Here is a 15,609-nt window from a genome sequence, read left to right on the forward strand (position 1 = left end):
ATCCATCATCTCTGTAATATATGTCTATTCATTGCCTTTTATTTCAAAACAGGAATCACAAGCTGAAGAGGAGCTCTCAGAAGAAGAAGGAAGGGGTGGACAGACACCTGGAGTGGGCTCACAATTGGTAAGTTTTTTGCATCAAACGCAGAAACACAACATCACACTACACACAACACATAGAAAACAATGTTCTGCAGACCACACACAGCAAACAAATGCCAACATCCAAACACATAAATTTTTTTCTTTTCTTCTCTAGTCTTCCCAATCTGGTGCTCGGCCAAGAGGTCCTCGCAGTGCCTCCCAGGGTCGTCGGTGACAGCAACGCGGCGGTCACCAGCGTGTAAGTATAATATTTAAGTGAAATTTTGGTACACTTTTTATTTCATGTCTAAGTGTGGTGACTAATTTTGCTATTTTTCTATTTTACTTTAACAGCCTTCACAGCGTGCTCCCGACTCAGACGGTGAGGATGGAGGAATTGATGTTGACCACCTCATCGATCTCGTCAAAGAAAGGGAGCCGCTATGGAATATGGCTGACCACCGCCATGCTGACCTGATCGTTACCCGACGACTCTGGGAGGAAATCTGTTCGCTCCTTGTGGCACGCTGGGAGGACCTCGATGCTCGGGCCCAGATTAAAGAGCGTAAGTATATAGAGTACCGGTTGCTTGATGTAAACCAGTGTTTCCCGAACTCCAGTCCTCGTGGTCCCCATGGATCATGTGTTCAGGATTTCTATTTACTATGGAAATCCTGAAAACATGACCCCTGTGGACCATGAGGACTGGAGTTTGGGAAACACTGATGTTGTATACTAACCACTTTGTTCTTTCAGGGGACAGAATTGTGAAGCGGTGGCGGTCTGTGAGGGATCGTTTCAAGAAGGAGTTCAATAAAGAGATGCGGGCCCCGAGTGGATCTGGAGGACGCAGGACCAAGTACAAGTACGCACGAGCCCTGTCGTTCCTCTGGGATACAATGGTCACCAGAAGGTAAATATTACACACCACATGTAAAAAAAAAAAATGTTTATATGTAAAAAAAATTTTTCAGCCAGGGCCATGCCATGTCACTATTTTAATTGTTTTTTTTCTCTTTATTCCACAGCACGGTGAGCAGCACTCGGGAGCCTGCACGATTGGACCTTTCTGAGGCGATCCCTGAGACCAGCACCGAGGGACACTTCGACCGCCCCGGTACATCTGCACCTTCCCAGCCTTCCCACACATTCGACCCATCTGTCCCATCCACCAGCACAGGAGCATCGTGGCCGCCTACATTACATGAAGCTGCTGGTGAGGAGATCGCTTTCCCTTTACCCCACCCTTCTGCCCCTGCCACCTCTAGTACACCTGCGGGTACTGGGCGGCAGCAGCAGAGGGGTCAGGAAAAGACTTATGCGCCAGAGTTCTTGCATCTGAATGCATCTTTCCAGAACTGTCTAAAAGTCTTGTCAGAGCAAATCTCCGCAGGCTTTCAGCAGATCAACTCCAGCATTCTGGAGGTGAACACACTTCTGCAAACCATGCATTCAGAAGCAAGATCTTCGCCAAACCACACCTTTTTCAGGTCTGTTGTGGAGCGCATGGAAACGCTCTCTCCTACCCAGCAGATGCATGTAATTCATTCATGCCACGGTGCTCTCCAGCACGTTACCTCCCAACCTCCTCCTCCCACCCCAGTAGTTCCTCCAGCTGCACCGCCTCCAGCCACTTTCCATCCTCCCCCTCCTATTACATACCAGCAACCTCCCCAGTACCAGCAACCTCCCCATTACCAGACATCTCCCCACTTCCAGCAACCTGCCCCGTACCAAACTCCTTCCCCGCACCAAACTCCTTCCCCATACAACTTGCCATCAACATCATCTGCTCCTACAGTCCCTGCCCAACCCTCCACTCCACTGCCCACCACCTCTTCTGCCTCCCACATGTCCACCCATTCTGTAGCTTTTTCCACACCTTCACCTCTAACTGTTCCTTCCCCACCACGATCCCAGTCCTCTCTCCACACTCCCAGTGTCGAAGTGACCCGCAGCCCCTCCAGCAGTATTTCCACCCCACACTACACAGATTTATGTGTTTTTTAATAAAAATGGTCATTTGGTTTAAAACATTTATTAAAAAAAGTTTTTTCACTTTAAAAACATTTTACAAAAAAAAAATATTTTAAATAAAAGTTAAATTATCGTTTTACAATGGTTGTCTGTCATTTCTTTCTGCGGCGAACAATGTTTAAAAAAAAGTTTAAATACAGGGTATTTCAAAGGTAAAAAGGTATTCAAAACCAGGTATATAACTGTGGGTAAATTTTAGCTTTTTGCCACAGTTGTGTTCCTGGTTGTGTTTGAAGAAAAGTATTTCACCTAAAAAGTTGTGTTTATTGTTGGTGATTTCCTAACAATGTACACAACTTTTGTTAAAAGGTGAAATACTTTGCATAAAACACAACCAGGTACACACCTGTGGCCTAAAGGTAAAAATAGTAAGACCATGACAAGATAGCCAACTTTGGTTGGCAAAGGTATATACTGTTGGTACAGAAGGTACACAAGTTTAGTTAAGGGCACAAATCTTTCACACTCTGTCATCCTGCCAGTGTACTCTGCCTTGAGGTGACATAAAGTATAGTGCAAAATTGTCCCTCATTACTGAAACCGTCACAGAACTTCTAGTGGTAATGTCATGGTAATCTTGCAAGGTGGTTTCTTCAGAGGTGTCCTCAATGGAAATGGGTTCCTTGCAGATAACAAAATTGTGGAGTACCACGCAAGCTTTGATCACCTCGTCCACAGTTTCTGTCTTGAGGTTGATCGCAGTCAATAGGACCCGCCATTTGGCTGTCAGAATACCAAAGGTACATTCAACCATTCTTCTTGCTCTTGTGAGGCGGTAATTAAAAATGCGTTTTGTTCTTGACAATCCTCTGCTACCGTATGGTTTCAAAAGGTGTTCTGACAGCTGGAAGGCTTCATCCCCTACACAGACAAATGGCATAGGTGGACCAGATGTTTGCGGCAGCGGTCTAGGGGGTGGGAACTGGAAGGTGTTTCCATACAGTTTACGCCCCATGGCAGACAGTTTGAAAACTTGAGAGTCATTGGAGCAGCCATAGGCCCCAATATCAACAGCAATAAATTTGTATTCCGCGTCAGCGATGGCCATGAGGACAATTGAAAAATATTTCTTGTAATTGAAATATTCCGATCCCGATCCGGCTGGCTTTACAATGCGGATATGTTTTCCGTCCACAGCGCCCAAGCAGTTCGGAAACTGACATATCTGTTGAAACTTTTCTGAAATTTCAATCCACCTCTCTGTTGTGGGCTCTGGTAAAAACTCTTCAGCTAAGGAGTCCCACAGTGCACGGCATGTGTACTTCACTATTCCAGATATGGTGAAAATCCCGAGTCTGTACTGGAAATGCAGTGACAAAAGGGATTCTCCAGTTGCAAGAAATCTGTGGGGAATTAAAAAACAATCAATTAGTTTAAAATCACAGCATTACATACCAAAAGTCAGCTATAACACTTGGAGCTGCAAACTACCACCAACAAGATTGCAGTGAAAGTGTGCTCTGATGCGAGCATATCCAATAAATGTGGCTTACCTTAAAGTCACCATCAGACGCTCTGCGGGTGAAACAGAGAAGCGGCAACAGGTGTCCGATTTTCTTATGAGGTGTGCAATGCGCTCCACCAAGTACCGTAATCAAAATTCTCCATTTTCATCCGAACATATCCAAAAAATTTATCCGGGTTTCGTCGAAGGTCCATGCAGAGTGTAGAATAGACCCCACGCGTCATTCTCTTGGCTGTGATGGGGTGGATCCACAAACGTCGTCTACGATGCCTGATGCGCTGCTGTCTCTCTCTCTCCTTCTCCAGAACAATCACCCTCAAACGATTCGCCTCCGCTGTAAAATCCGCCAAATTCTTCAAAATATTTCCAATCACAACATCCATCTTCGCCAGTAACTTGCTCTTCTCTCCAACCTGCACTTTCTCCTTTACAATCTGTCAAAGAAGGGCTGTAGGAACACGCTATATATAGTTATTCAGTAGCAATCCCTTTCGGAAGGCCACAAGGGGCGATTTTAAAAACCGGATCCGGCGTAATCCATCGAAAAACGGATCGAAAACCGGATGAACCGGATGAGACGGATCCGGTTTTGGCTGTCAAGCGCAAGACGGATTCGGCAGAAAACCGGATCCGTCACATTCGGTTTTACTAAACATTTGCCGGATCCGGCGCTCCGGCACGACGCCGGAACGCGCCTGACGTCGAAAACCTGATGTGTGAAAGTAGCCTAAGATGCGCCAATTCCGGCACTTAGCCTCTCTCTTCCAAATGCTCTGTAGGGGTGGCATATGGGGTAATAAGAGGTTAATGTCATCTTTGCATTGTAAGGTTACATTAAACGTGGCTTAGTAATGGAGAGGTGTCAGTAAAACACCTATAAATTATGAATCCTGAAGATTGTAAAGGGTTAAATAATCACACACATGCCGAATATTACCCCATATGCCACTGCTACGGGGCAGTGGGAAGAGAGAGGCTAAGTGCCAGAATTGGCGCATCTTACAGATGTGCCTTTTCTGGGGTGGCGGGGGCAGATTTTTTTTAGCCAGGGGGGCCATAACCAGGATGTGAGTAATTAATGAAACGAGAGATAATCTCCCACCATGAATATGCAAAGCGTATAGAATTACCTGTGATGCTGTGTCGGGACCCACACCGCGTCCCCTGATGCGCGTTTCGGCTTTGCATATTCATGGTGGGAGATTACCTCTCATTTCATTAATTACTCACATCCTCATAGTGACATGAGTTCGGCTCTCGGTCTGCACATAGACACTTTATTGTAAGCAGCGGTCAGGCGCCATGATGTAATTTTTGGCTGCACACAGACACTTTGTCATTGGCAGCGGTCAGGGGTCTTGTTATTTAACTTTTAGTACACTTTAAATGATTTACCTGCTTTCTATTAAATTTGTTTACAAATTTGTGCAATATTTTAAAAAGGAAAACCATGAGCATTTATTGATATGAGGTATATATGAGTTTTTATACCGCCTAGCGCTATATGTATAATCATTTTTTTATCTGGCTGACTGTGTTTGTTCCCAACCGTTTCTGATTGATCTGTGAGCACTCATTATATTTATTGTTTTAATATTGGCTAATAAATTGATTTTTTAAGATACAATCATTTTTCATACATTCTTGATATCCGTTTAGGATATGGCTGTTTTACTGAAATATATAAATCTAACTGTCCTGCATGGGTTTACTATATGTAAACCATGTCTCCTATCCTTTCGGCTTCTGATTTTTCAGAAGCTAACAAATGAATTAATGGCTATTCTACCACATGTCTCTCTGTGAAATATAAAAAAACATATATGTATATATGTAACTGATATATATATATATATACCTATTCTACAAGTATACATGTATTCTATCTTTGATATTATAACATGTCAGTGTGATTTTACTGTATAGCCACATATGATTTGCCGGCTTTTCAAAGGACACGGTGTGTATTTCTCGCAAGTCACACTGATAGTCTGTGTGGTATCCGTTTTTTTCTCGCACCCATAAACTTGCATTGGCGAGTCTCGGACGACAAACGGTGCAAATCGCAGCATGCTGCAATTTCAATCGCACGTTTTAATAAACGAATGATGGAAGCTGCCCCACAGATTAACATTTGGAAAAAAAAAGTAAAATAATTCAGCTCACCCCTTATGGTCGTCCTCCTGCATTTGGGATTGGGAGAGTATGAGTGTGACTGTGTGAATGTGAGTGTGTGTTAGTGGAAGAGTGTGAGTGTATGATTGTGAGTGTGTGACTGTGAGTGTGTGAATGTGAGTGTGCGTTAGTGGAAGAGTGTGAGTGTATGAGTGTGACTGTGAGTGTGTGTGGGAGTGTGTGAGATTGTGAGTGAGTTTTACTCCTGGTTGCATAACTGCAAGCAATACTATGAGCATGACCACAACCATAAAAACAGGTGCAAGACAACCAGGTACGTTTGCTTTGTGTGCTATCACTCAATAATAAACGGTGAACGCAAACTAGCCAAGGTGGGAGCACGCTTAGGCGAGTTTCACACTAGCGTATGGAAGAGCTGCGGAGGGATGCCGACTTCCGCCGTGAAGCTCTGCCCATGGCCGCACCTCCTCTGGTCAGCTTCGCCCCACGTCAGCATGCGGCCTGTGTACCCTATCTTTAGCATTAGATACGCAGGCTGTGCCGATGTATGCGGATGCCTCTGCATGCGTCGTTTTGACGGTGCGGTGACCGCACCAAAATGCAACACTTTGCGTTCGGCGCAGGTCACCGCACCGTCATTTCTAGGCTGTCTAAAGCAATATGGTGTGGTATAGAGGGGTATAAGTTTATGATGTCACAGGTTAACCACAAAAAACATTTTTCCCATTTCATATTTTGTAAACTTGACACCAATGTCTTTTTGTCTCGTATAAAACCTGGTATTTCCTTCACCAAAGGTTGCAGAAAAAAGTCAATCCATTCCCGTACTTTTTCTCCCAAAGACCCAATACGTGATATAATTGGTCTGAAAGGGGGGAAGGGAAACACCTTTATGGATTTTAGGCAGGAAGTGATAGATTGGCATAACTGATGAATTTACTACCATGATAATCAAATGATTTTTGATTAAAAATTACTTCCCTCAAATCCTCCTGCAACAATCTGTCTAATTTAACTTTTAACTTTATAGAAAGCAGTCTGGTCCTTGGCTAGGGGGATATAAGTTGTTCTGTCTCCGACATTTAATTCATAATCCCTGATTATATGCTTGTTAATGTTTACAGTGTTTTCTAGCTCCATCTAGCGTCATAACTGTAGTGCTATTGTGTTTTACTTTCACTATGCTATTAACCTCCATTTGCAATGCATCCTGGTAGCCTTTTGCAAAGGATTATGGTTAGTTCAGCCCCCATTTTCACTCAGGAAGCATCTCATTTCTCTTCTTCCCTTGTGACAGCATCGCTGGTATGTATTTATGCTTCCAGTATCCAATTCCTGTCTCATACTAGCCTGCTTAATTAGTTCTCCCCTGGTTAGCTATTAGTGCAGATGATGTATTATGTATATATGAATCCCTGATGAACCCAGTATTGATTGCATGCATATGTTTTTGTTTGTAGTTTCACCGCATCAATATACCATCACATTCAATAAAGCAGATTCAACTACAGTCTCCTTATTGGACCCCATTATAGCGGTTTAACTGCCTGTATAGCTACAGGAATTCTGCTTCATATAGTGAGGACAGAACATAAGTGTTAGTATCTTGCAAGATTCTATAATTTTCCTTAACCCCTTCACCCCCAAGGGTGGTTTGCACGTTCATGACCGGGCCAATTTTTACAATTCTGACCACTGTACTTTTATAAGGTCATAACTCTGGAACGGTTCCATGGATCCTGGTGATTCTGACACTGTTTTCTCATGACATATTGTACTTCATGATAGTGGTAAAATTTCATTCAAATAACTTGCATTTATTTGTGAGAAAAACGGAAATTTGGCGAAAATTTTGAAAATTTCGCAATTTTCCAACTTTGAATTTTTATGCCCTTAAATCACAGAGATACGGCACACAAAAAAACTTGATAACTAACATTTCCCACATGTTTACTTTACATCAGCACAATTTTGGAACCAAAATTTTTTTTTGTTAGGAAGTTATAAGGGTTAAAAGTTGACCAGCGATTTCTCATTTTTACAACACCATTTTATTTTTAGGACCACATCACATTTGAGGTCACTTTGAGGGGTCTATATGATAGAAAATACCCAAAAGTGACACCATTCTAAAAACTGCACCCCTTAAGGTGCTCAAAACCACATTCAAGAAGTTTATTAACCCTTTAGGTGCGTCACAGGAATTTTTTTGAATATTTAAAAAAAAATGAACATCTAACTTTTTTTCACAAAAAAAATACTTCAGGTTCAATTTTTTTTATTTTACCAAGGGTAACAGGAGAAATTGGACTGCAAAAGTTATTGTGCAATTTGTCCTGAGTACGCTGATACCTGATATGTGTGGGGGAACGACTGTTTCGGCGCATGGCAGAGCTCAGAATGGAAGGAGCGCCTTTTGATTTTTTCAATGCAAAATTGGCTGGAATTCAGATCGGACGCCATGTCACGTTTGGAGAGTCCCTGATGCACCTAAACAGTGGAAACCCCCTACAAGTGACCCCATTTTGGAAACTAGACCCCCCAAGGAACTTATCTAGATGTGTGGCGAGAACTTTGAACCCCCAAGGGCTTCACAGAAGTTTATAACATACAGCCGTACAATTAAAAAATCATATTTTTTCAACAAAAATGATCTTTTCACCCTCAATTCTTATTTTTCCAAGGGTAACAGGACCCTAAAAGTTATTGTGCAATTTGTCCTGAGTACGCTGATACCCGACATGTGGGGGTAAGCCACTATTTGGACGCATGGCAGAGCTCGGAAGGGAAGCAGCGCCATTTGACGTTTATGGCTGGAATTGAGATCGGACACCATGTCGCGATTGGAAAACCCCTGATGTACCAAAACAGTGGAAACCCCCCTCAAACGACACCATTTTGGAAACTAGTCCCCCTAAGGAACTTATCTAGATGTGTGGTGAGAACTTTGAACCCCCAAGGGCTTCACAGAAGTTTATAACATAAAGCCGTACAATTTAAAAATCATATTTTTTCCACAAAAATGATCTTTTCACCCTCAATTCTTATTTTTCCAAGGGTAACAGAACCCTAAAAGTTATTGTGCAATTTGTCCTGAGTACGCTGATACCCCACATGTGGGGGTAAACCACTATTTGGGCGCATGGCAGAGCTCGAAAGGGAAGCAGCGCCATTTGACGTTTTTGGCTGGAATTGAGATCGGACACCATGTCGCGATTGGAAAACCCCTGATGTACATAAACAGTGGAAACTCCCCACAAATGACACCATTTTGGAAACTAGACCCCCCAAGGAACTTATCTAGATGTGTGGTGAGCACTTTGAACCCCCCAGTGCTTCACAGAAGTTTATAACGCCCGGGCGTGAAAATAAAAAATTCGTAATTTTTCCACAAACATGATCTTTTAGTCACCATTTTTTTATTTTCCCAAGGGTACCAGGAGAAATTGGACCCCAAAAGTTGTTGTCCAATTTGTCCTGAGTATGCTGATACCCCATATGTGGGAGAAAACTACTGTATGGGCACACGTCGGGGCTCGGAAGGGAAGTAGTGACGTTTTGGAATGCAGACTTTGATGGAATGGTCTGCGGGTGTCATGTTGCCTTTGGAGAGCCCCTAATGTACCTAAACAGTGGAAACCCCCCACAAATGACCCCATTTTGAAAACTAGACCCCCTATGAACTTATCTAGATGTGAGGTGAGCACTTTGAACCCCCAAAGGCTTAACTGAAGTTTATAATGCCAGGGCATGAAAATAAAAAAATTGTATTTTTTCCACAAACATGATCAATTAGTCCCCAATTTTTTATTTTCCCAAGGGTAACAGGAGAAATTGAACCCCAAAAGTTGTTGTCCAATTTGTCCTGAGTACGCTGACGCCCCATATGTGGGAGAAAACTACTGTATGGACACACGTCGGGGCTCGGAAGGGAAGTAGTGACGTTTTGGAATGCAGACTTTGAGGGAATGTTCTGCGAGTGTCATGTTGCCTTTGGAGAGCCCCTAATGTACCTAAACAGTGGAAACCCCCCACAAATGACCCTATTTTGGAAACGAGACCCCCTAAGGAACTTATCTAGATGTGTGGTGAGCACTTTGAACCCCCAAGGGCTTCACAGAAGTTTATAATGCCCGGGCATGAAAATAAAAAAATCGTATTTTTTCCACAAACATGATCAATTAGTCCCCAATTTTTTCATTTTCCCAAGGGTAACAGGAGAAATTGGACCCCAAAAGTTGTTGTCCAATTTGTCATGAGTACGCTGACGCCCCATATGTGGGAGAAAAATACTGTATGGACACACGTAGGGGCTCGGAAGGGAAGTAGTGACGTTTTGGAATGCAGACTTTGAGGGAATGTTCTGCGAGTGTCATATTGCCTTTGGAGAGCCCCTAATGTACCTAAACAGTGGAAACCCCCCACAAATGACCCCATTTTGGAAACGAGACCCCCTAAGGAACTTATCTAGATGTGTGGTGAGCACTTTGAACCCCCAAGGGCTTCACAGAAGTTTATAATGCCCGAGCATGAAAATAAAAAAATCGTATTTTTTCCACAAACATGATCAATTAGTCCCCAATTTTTTTATTTTCCCAAGGGTAACAGGAGAAATTGGAGCCCAAAAGTTGTTGTCCAATTTGTCATGAGAATGCTGACACCCCATATGTGGGAGAAAACTACTGTATGGACACATGTCGGGGCTCGGAAGGGAAGCAGTGATATTTTGGAATGCAGACTTTGATGGAATGGTCTGCGGGTGTCATGTGCGTTTGGAGAACCCCTGATGTACCTAAACTATTGAAACTCCCCACAAGTGACCCCATTTTGGACACTAGGCCCCCCAAAGAACTTATTTAGATGTGTGGTGAGCACTTTGAACCCCCAAGTGCTTCACAGAAGCTTATAACGCTCGGACGTGAAAATAAAATCATTTTTTTCCACAAAAATGATATTTTTGCCCCCAATTTTTTATTTTCCTAAGGGTAACAGGAGAAATTGGACCACAAAAATTGTTTTGCAATTTGACCTGAGTAGGCTGATACCCTACATGTGGGGGTAAAACACTGTTTGGGCGCATGGCAGAGCTTGGAAGGGAAGGAGCACCATTTTACTTTTTCAACTCAGAATTGGCTGGAATTGAGATCAGACGCCATGTTGCATTTGGAGAGCCCCTGATGTGCCCAAACAGTGGAAACCCCCAATTCTAACTCCAACCCGAACCCCAACACACCCCTAACCCTAATCTCAGCCCTAACCCTAACCCTAATGAAAAAACGGAAATAAATACATTTTTTTAATTTTATTATTTTTCCCTAACTAAGGGGGTGATAACGGGGGGTTTGATTTACTACTTATGGCAGTTTTTATGTTTGGCGGCTTTCACACGCTAAAAGACGCTTTTTATTGTAAAAATAGTTTTTGCATCACCACATATTGAGAGCTATAATTTTTCCGTATTTTGACCCACCGAGTCATGTGAGGTCTTATTTTTTGCTGGACGAGTTGTCGTTTTTATTGGTACCATTTTCGGGCATGTGACATTTTTTGATCGCTTTTTATTCCGATTTTTGGGACGCAGAATGAACAAAAACCAGCGTTTCATGAATTTCTTTTGGGGGGGTGCGTTTACACCGTTCCGCGTGCGATAAAATTGATAAAGCGGTTTTATTCTTCGGGTCAGTACGCTTACAGAGATACTTTATTTAGGTTGTTTTTTATGTTTTGTCGGTTTTATGGAATGAAAACTATTTTATATAAAAAATAATTATTTTTGCATCGCTTTATTCTGCGAGCTATAACTTTTTTATTTTTTCGCTGATGATGCTGTGTGGTGGCTCGTTTTTTGTGGGACAAGATGACGTTTTCAGCGGTACCATGGATATTTATATGCATCTTTTTGATCGTGCGTTATTACACTTTTTGTTTGGCGGTATGATAATAAATCATTATTTTTTGCTTCGTTTTTTATTTTTTAAGGGGTTCGCTAAAGGGGTTAACTAATGGGACAGTTTTATAGGGCGGGTCGTTACGGATGCGGCGATACCTAATATGTGTACTTTTATTGTTTTTTTTTTTATTTCTAAAAAATGGATTTATTTGGGGGAATATTTATTTTTTTCTAATTTATTTGGCGATTTTTTTTAATTTATTTTAACACTTTTTTTTTCACTTTATTAAATAGTCCCAGGTGGGACATCACTGTCCTGTGACAGATCGCTGATCTGTCACATCACAGATCACTGTGACAGATCAGCGATCTGTCACAGGCACTGCAGAAGGCTTCCTCATGCCTGCGCTTTGCAGGCACTGAAGAAGTCAGCTTCCTGCAGGCCCCCGAAGGCTCCCGTCGCCATCTTGGATTCGGGGGCCTGCAGGAAAGGAGCCCCCCGCAGCAGCGCTGCACATTGCGCTGCCGTGGGGGGCTCAGGGAAGCACGGAGGGAGCCCCCTCCCTGCCGATGCTTCCCCTTAACCCCCGGTACACCGCGATCATGTTTGATCGCGGTGTGCAAGGGGTTAACGTGTCGGGGGTGGTCCGTGACCGCCCCTGACACATTGTGCCGGGTGTCAGCTGTGATAATTAGCTGACACCCGGCCGCGATCAGCGGCGCTCACCACGTGGGCGCAGCTGATCACGGTAGACGTACTATCCCGTCCATGAGCATAGGGGCCCGGGTCCCATGGACGGGATAGTACGTCTGATGTCAGGAAGGGGTTAAAATATAAGGATGAATTCAACACATTCCCCCACCCCTATCTGCCTTTCTAATAACCAGGTCATCATTGGTTCGGTCCGATGGGCGATGCAGGTCCGGGTCCGGTGCCTCCTATCTTCATGCGATGACGTCCTCCTCTTTGCTTCTGTCGCGACCTACTTCACCTGCCCTGTTGAGGGCAGAGCCAAGTACTTCAGTGCGCAGGCACCAGGAGAGGTCAGAGATTTCATATACTATGAAAATCCACATATTTCCTGGTTAAATTAGCTGAATTAATACATAGAAGGATTTTATGGGTTATCAAACAGAAAGGCTGAATAACATCAAATGAATCCTTTATTTTACTAATACCTAAATTAAGACAATGAGATAAACAGTGAGATACAGAATGAGGCCGGGCTCACACATACAAGAAACACGGCTGAGTGTCGCATGTTAATCCAGGCACTGCCGCCAGCACTCAGGAGCAAAGGGTGCCGCTGCATAGCAATACATGGAGCCGCACGCTCCGCTCCCGAGTGCCGACGGCAGTGCTGGGTATTAACATGCGAGACTCGGCTGTATTCCGCTCATGTCTGATCCCGGCCTAATACTTAAGACTCATGGAAAAAGATTTGGACAAATCACAAGACAAGTTAAGTAAATGTCACAGGTGTTTGTGTGTGATCCTGGGTATGTCAGATCTGATTGTACCAACGGGATCTGCTGCTGAATATATTACATATTCAGGACACGTAGTGTCCAGAAAATCAAGAGTTAAAAGTTGTAGCAAAATATGCTCCAAAAATGCTTGTGCCTACAGCAGGGGAAATAATGTTTGCTTACAACCTTGTGCAAGACTTGTGACTTTCTACACCTGTGGCTTAGCTAGAGATAAGTGGACACAATCAGGAGACTGTTATTTGTTATTCAACATTTCAAAAAGTTGCTGCTTATGCATATAGATTCTAACCAATAAGAAAGAGACAAATGTACTTGAATATTTACTGTATTCTAGGAGTATAAAACGTCTGGCAGTGCATTCAAAAGTCAGACAACGACTTGACTTTGCGTTGTCTCCTTGCTGGACGACAAAATATAAATATATCATATTGTTAATCGTGGAAGTTGTCGAAACCACACCTGATTTCCTAAGACGTATCAGTGAGTTACTATATTTTTCACCAGAGGACTTCACTTTTTCCAGAAACAGCGCCACTCCATTTAATGTATGTGTCAGGTATTGCACCTCTGGCATTGAGTTACATAAATCAATATTGGGTTTATTATATCATTGTCCTTCGCAGAAAAAAATATTAAACTGACACAAATAAAAGAATTTTAATATTTTGCTAAATTTCTATCATCTGAACAATAAGCTGTTTCAGAATAAAACATATACGGCTTCAATAAAGCATCATGTGTCCGATTCATACGGTTCAGGCTGCAAGAATCTTCTCTCACGTTTCATTGATTAGTTGAAATAATGTTTTTATGCATTTGCTTTAACAGCTGCTGATTGGTATAAAGAGCTGATTATATAATGCATGCAGTTGATATTTTTCAGACTAAGTAATTGCCGATGGCTCTGCTGAGACTTCTTCTACTGGTGATACTTGGTATGACAGAATTTTCGTTTTCTTTGTGCCCACTGCCCACCTTTTCCATTTCAGGCTGAAATACATACAGTCATAGCCCAAAAGTGTTGGCATCCTTGAAATTGTTCCAGAAAATGAAATTTTTCTCCCAGAAAAATACTATAATTACAAGTTTTGCTATACACTATTTCCTTTAGGTGTATTGGAACAACAAAAAAAATTTAAACAAACGGCAAATTGGACATTATTTCACAAAAAAATCCTTAAATAGGACAAACAAAATTGTTGGCACCCTCAACTTAATATTTGTTTGCACTATATAGAATAAATAACTGCAATCAATCACTTTCTATAACCATCAACAAGCTTCTTACACCTCTCAACTGGAATTATGGATGACTCTTCTTTCACAAACTCTTCCAGGTCTCTCGTATGTGAAGGTGCCTTCTCCCAACAGAAATTGTACGATCTCTCTACATGTGATTAATGGGATTTAGATCTGGAATCTTTGCTGTCACTTCAGAACTCTCCAGCACTTTGTTTCCATCCATTTCTGGGGCCTTCTTATAGTATGTTTGGGGTCACTGTCCTGCTGGAGACCCATGACCTAGGAAGCAAACACAGCTTTCTGACATGGGACACTACATTGCCACCCAAAATCCTTTTTTTTTAATTAAAGTAATTTTTATTGAAATTTTTAATACAAAAAGGAAAAACAAAGAAGAAAACAACAACCCGCAATAGAGGTACATACACCTCTAACCCCGCTCCCCCCTTCCTCCCAGTTTACAACCCCAATGCAAACAATATTTTAATGGTAAAATGGTATAGCTGATTACATATAGTGCCGCTCTGAAAATTGTTACAACAGTACAAAGGAAGATAACAACAGGTTAGTATAAGTCTCAATTAAAGAGCTACATATCTGAAGTCTCCTTATTGTAAGCCAAATCAAATTATAATGTAATCATCTCTGTCAGAGTCAAATCTTGTTCCACCTTTATATCATCGTATCAGGATAGACCCAACCTGAACCTGGTCAGCTCTCTCGACGCAAGACCAGAATGATCAATCCAACATGCCCATATTTTTTCAAATTTGGAAATAGATTCTCTCTTGCGATATATACCTCTTTCCAAATTAACTAACCAGTTAATTTTAATTACATATTCTGCAATTGAGGGGGTTTGGTGGGAGATCCAATACTGGGCTATCAATTTTCTGGCCATAAAAAGCATTCTAGATACAGCTAACTTCCCGACCTCTTCTATTGGCAAGTCTTCTATATATCCTAGGATGCATACAAAGGGGGTTCTTCTCAGCTCAACCGAATATACTCTATTAATTATCCCTATTACTCCTCTCCAGAACGCTTAAAGATTTGGACACGACCATAACATGTGCAGTAGGGTGGCTGTGTTTGTTCGACACCTTGGACAAAGAGGAGCGGGCCTAACTCCAATATCGAACAAAAACTTGGGAGTGCGATAAACTTGATAAATTACGTATAAATGTGACAAACGATTTGCTTCTCCCAGCGAGAGTCCGGGAACTCTTTCTAATATTTCTGACCATAAATTGTCCTCAAT

At 42.3% G+C, this 15,609-nt stretch overlaps 2 long non-coding RNA genes across 3 annotated transcripts in view; one reads left to right on the top strand and one right to left on the bottom strand.

Annotated features, from left to right (window-relative positions):
* LOC141085248 (uncharacterized) overlaps nucleotides 1-15,609 on the bottom strand; it is a 314,427-nt gene that overhangs the window by 267,176 nt on the left and 31,642 nt on the right. The gene's annotated exons all lie outside the window — the stretch shown is intronic.
* LOC141085247 (uncharacterized) overlaps nucleotides 1-15,609 on the top strand; it is a 34,614-nt gene that overhangs the window by 1,995 nt on the left and 17,010 nt on the right. The window contains exon 2 of one of the 2 annotated variants that reach the window (XR_012231244.1): nucleotides 13,976-14,041. This is a non-coding gene — a long non-coding RNA (uncharacterized lncRNA). Of the gene's footprint in view, nucleotides 1-13,874; nucleotides 14,042-15,609 lie in introns of those variants that run through there. The other variant, XR_012231243.1, reaches the window with a different exon arrangement.

Source organism: Dendrobates tinctorius, unplaced genomic scaffold (genome assembly GCF_039654945.1).
Source record: "Dendrobates tinctorius isolate UK_male_01 unplaced genomic scaffold, ASM3965494v1 ptg000028l, whole genome shotgun sequence".
In the NCBI taxonomy this organism is placed as follows: domain Eukaryota; kingdom Metazoa; phylum Chordata; class Amphibia; order Anura; family Dendrobatidae; genus Dendrobates; species Dendrobates tinctorius.